General features: G+C 47.2%; 1 non-coding gene across 1 annotated transcript; it reads left to right on the top strand.

The window, feature by feature from the left end:
- The first annotated feature begins 313 nt into the window (after positions 1–313).
- On the top strand, positions 314–387 carry Trnat-agu (transfer RNA threonine (anticodon AGU)). Its single transcript has one exon. It is a non-coding gene; the product is annotated as a tRNA-Thr (tRNA).
- The last annotated feature ends 4103 nt before the right edge of the window (positions 388–4490 follow it).

A 4490-nucleotide genomic window follows, 5' to 3' on the forward strand; every position in this document is an offset into this window, starting at 1 on the left:
TAAAAGTGGCCCATACTTTTGACCTAATGTCTGTCACCTCGTTAAAAAGCTCCGCTGATCATCTACTTGTACCGAGGGGAATGGCTCACGATGTTTTTTCGAGAGAACCAAGTACAGACAGAACCAATGAGGAAGTGCCAACCGGTGATATGCGGCGCGACAGAAATTAGTATTCAGCGGAGTAGTCTGCGCAATAAGAATTAGTATTCTGCCTACGGAATGCTCCTCCGAAGGAAAAGTTTTATATTCGGAACCGGTTCAAAGCAGCACCGGCGCTTCGACATCGCTTTGCCCGTTCCATTCCTTATTCGTCGGCGCCGTGGCTTAGTTGGTTAAAGCGCCTGTCTAGTAAACAGGAGATCGTGAGTTCGAATCTCACCGGTGCCTTTTGGTGTTCTTTTTTTATTGTTGATCGCGCATCATTATATGAGGCGTCTTTTTTTTCGGAATGAGCCAGACCAACCAACGCGAATTTGGGAAAGAAGCGGAAGTTTGTTACCGGACCTAAATTCAACGCTGTCAAAGCTATTATATGATATATTTTACGTGTAAACTAGAGGAACTTTATCGACACAAGTAATTGAAAATTATGCTGTGTATTTGAGCACTATTGGGGTGATAAGTGTGGATTTGGCTCATATTGAATTGAATGAATTCTCAGCCAGGTGATAGAGAAATGCGCGGAGTATACTCAACCCCTATATATAGACGTCATAGATTATGAGAAAGCATTTGACTCGGTCTAAACCTCAGCAGTCATTGAGGCGTAGCATGGAAGGTGCATAGAGCGCCAAGGAGAGCGGCAACGCCTTCCCCCCCGCGCTGTCTTCTGCCCCAAACGCCTTGTCCACTTGTAAGGGAGAAGGTCGCTTTGTGGCTGGCGAATACAGCGCGCAATAACCGCTACATCGCTGTAATGACGTAGTTCCCGCGGTCGAAAAACGCCAAACCGGGAAAGAGAAAAATCTTTTGAGCATCTTTCTAAAGCGCCTGATGGGCATAGGGTAGTGATTTTTGGCTGAGGAACTTTGTGACCCCCTAATCTAAGCACTGGGTGTGTTTGTTGAGTACGTTCTGGAAGCATTCAGGATTTTGAAGAAAGTCGAAAAATGTGTTGCAGGGTCCCTTAAAGGAGCCATGAAGAGAAAATACAACTTCGTTTAATTTATTTGATAGAACTAGAATTCAGTATCTCACTCAGCTCCAATAGAGCCACAAGATATGTTTTTTTAACGAAAAAAAGCAATAAGTATTTAAAAACTTTCAAATTTTGCGCCACAGTGACATTTTATGAGCAAGAATGACGTCATACGGGCCAACAACAAAACATAATTTTCAGTGCGTTATCTGCACGTTGGCATTCATGTGATGCGGTCAAATGGAACTAGAGGCCACATTGCAGACGTCCAGTCATGTGTCGTCGCGACAGGTCAGTTAGGCGGCCGCCACTCGCACAAACAAGGTTCCATGACGTCATAGAAAAGTTGCGGGAAATCGGCTAGGGGGTCGCGACTGCTTCACGCGTTTTCTTTCATATCTCCGTTATTTGTTCGAAGATTGCGATGATATTGGCATCATTGTTATCGGGACTAAGCAGTCTTTCTAATAAACCCAACTTGTATTTTGTCTTCATGGCTTCTTTCAAACATAACTGGCTGGTATGGTTGTCACGAGAGTTCTGGACGATTCCTAGGCATTTACGGTCGTCGTTCTTCACAGGGCATAGTGCAAGGACCTCCCGTGACGAAGGCGGAACAGCGAGAGTGTCGTCTGACGGGTGAAGGACAGACATGAGACTGAGGAAACGGGCAGGATGCGAAGGGATGTATCCGGTTTTAGGTGATCGTTCTCGGGATATCCACGCTCACGCGAATACGATAACGTTGATACCGACTGCAGGGAAAATTTTGATCCTGTTCCGATATAGGCTGGCTAAAAAGACCCCAAGATGAAAAATAGGAAGCATACACTCCGCAAACGAGCGGGAAAAAAATCGGCGATTTTTAAATCGAGCTCGAGAAAATAGCGGCCAGTACGGCCGGGCGAAAGGGAGAGCGGCATTGTAAACGATCATTTGGCCCAGCACATTCCTCAGCCTTGGTCGTATCCGCGGTCGCCCAGACGTCCTGGCCTCACCGCTGTGATTGTATTAGTGCCTTTCGGCACACCGCTCTAGCCGAGTGCCACGGGTAGTCTCTGCGGTCTAGTACATTAAGGTTTTGCGACGGGCTACAACTGGAGAAAAATAATACGGGGGTCTTCTTTGAAAAGCCTAAAGCTGGGCTAAGGGCGCAGGGAATCTATCAGCACTTGGATGTCGTGGTTGTTCCAGCCGAGGGCACCTCGCTTCCGGCACCATAACCGTACACTATGGTTGCTAAGCCAGCACAGCGCCACCCACGGTAAGTAAATCACTTAATTAACCAAGTTGATGCTTAACTGACCAAGCGTCCCCTTCCATTAGGCCTCCCACTGTCTGATGCAACGGTTCTTTGTCGTCTCGACTCTCGAATCGCATTCGCAAATGCTTACCCCTATTTGATTGGAATGACAGCCCGTGAGGCGTGCGAAGTCTCCACGTTTTTCTTGAAAGAAGCAAACTCTATTCAATTCTACGGAAGCCAGACTCCCGGCGCCCGTTCTCTGATGAGAAAATCCTGGGCCACTGGGCTTCTCCGTCATCTACGCACAAGGCGACAAAGACGTTCCCGTGTTTTATAAAAAACACGGACTTGCACAGAAGACTGTAGCACAAAAGACTCCCCTCTGTGAACTCATTGAACTTTTGTAACTTAAGCTACACTGGCCGAGGCTGAGCGGTCTCGCGTGTGCCGTGAAGGGCCGTTCTGCGCAAGCACGAGGAGCATTAGATTGGTTTGGAACGGATCGGTTTGGATTGGCTTGGTTTGGGTTGGCTTGGATTTGATTTGATTTGGATTTGATTGGATTAAATTGGATTGTGTTGGATTGTGGATTGTGTTGGATTGAAATCCAATCCAATTGTAGTACGGGTGTGTAGAGAATCGGGTCTGCGCATTCACCGGTCTGCACATTCCAGAGGAGTGACGTCATAGCCGCGTCAGACGCACTGGCGCTGGCGCGTGCCTAGCTCTGCGCCTCCGTTGCGCAGTAGCCAAGTCTGACGCTGCGCCGGAGCCGCTTGATCTTGTCCTATACGCTGGGCCCACCACTACGCTACGCCTGTACCTTTCCCCTTCTTTTTCTGTTCTTTTTCCTCGTTGTTCCCCTTCACCACGTGTATAGGATAGCATACTAGGCTGTAGCCTGGTTAACATTCCCGCCTTTTCTTTGCCTTTTTTCTCGTTCTCTCTCTCTTGATGCTGCACGGGAGAAGAACTCCGGCCGCAAAAGTCCGGGGACGACGGTATCTGCTGTAGTAGCGACGTATAATAACCTCCAAATAGCTTCTCTCAGCACAGGTGCATTCGGATACAACTGCGGGTAGGAGTGAATCACTACTTGGAACTGCCCGCGATAGGGATGACGAATAACTCGGAACGTAGGCTACATGCCTCAACAACAAAGCGGAGTTGACAACGCGCAGAGTTTTACTCCGTTTACCTTTATACATATATATTATCGGGAAGTGTTCGAGGTGTGCCGCCTGTGCCGCTTCTTTGGCTACTAGCCGCTTCTTTGGTGAGGGCAATCAATCAATCAATCAATCAATCAATCAATCAATCAATCAATCAATCAATCAATCAATCAATCAATCAATCAATCAATCAATCAATCAATCAATCAATCAATCAATCAATCAATCAATCAATCAAGCAAGCAAGCAAGCAAGCAAGCAATCAATCGTGTTCGTTGTTTTGCCACCAACCTTGTCCCGCCTGCGCCTGTGTCAGCTGGAGTCTCTCGGCGAGTCTCAAACCATCTGGAAGAGGGCGTCGGTACGGTGGGTACCACAGCCGAAATCTTCCTCCGACTAGGGACGAAGAGCGGGGGGCGCTCTCGCTCCAGAATACTTGGCGCCGGTGGGGTGCCTTGAGGAAGCACTTCGGCAGCTCCCAGTTCGGTTGGCCTGAATATTTAAAAAAAAAAGCGTCGAGGTCATTGAATATCAGCCAGATAACTGAGGGATGAAAGAATATATTAGGCCGTTGCCGAGCGAAGATATTTCTAACCTAACGCCGCTCGTCATACTTCGTTCCTAGTTTTAAGTGCTTCTGCTTTTACAGGACTGGCATAAGACTGACCTTGTAAATTACGTTTTGTGAGTATTTGCTTCGGATATCCCAGCTTTCGTACCTCGAAAATGACTTACCCCATGTAGTTCCAGGTCCTAGCTTCAAACTCTTCATTTCAAGATCGCATACTACAACCATTGAATATTGAACAAGGTACCATATCAATTAAATATTAGAACAGTATTGGACCATTATTCGATATTTACCACCAATCTCGTACCAATCTCACCAGTCTTTAGACAAACATAACCACGCAACGAACATGTTTTAGGCGGA

This window comes from Haemaphysalis longicornis, unplaced genomic scaffold (genome assembly GCF_048455015.1).
Source record: "Haemaphysalis longicornis isolate Haplotype H1 unplaced genomic scaffold, Haemaphysalis longicornis Haplotype H1 scaffold_8, whole genome shotgun sequence".
NCBI classification, from domain to species: Eukaryota; Metazoa; Arthropoda; class Arachnida; order Ixodida; family Ixodidae; genus Haemaphysalis; species Haemaphysalis longicornis.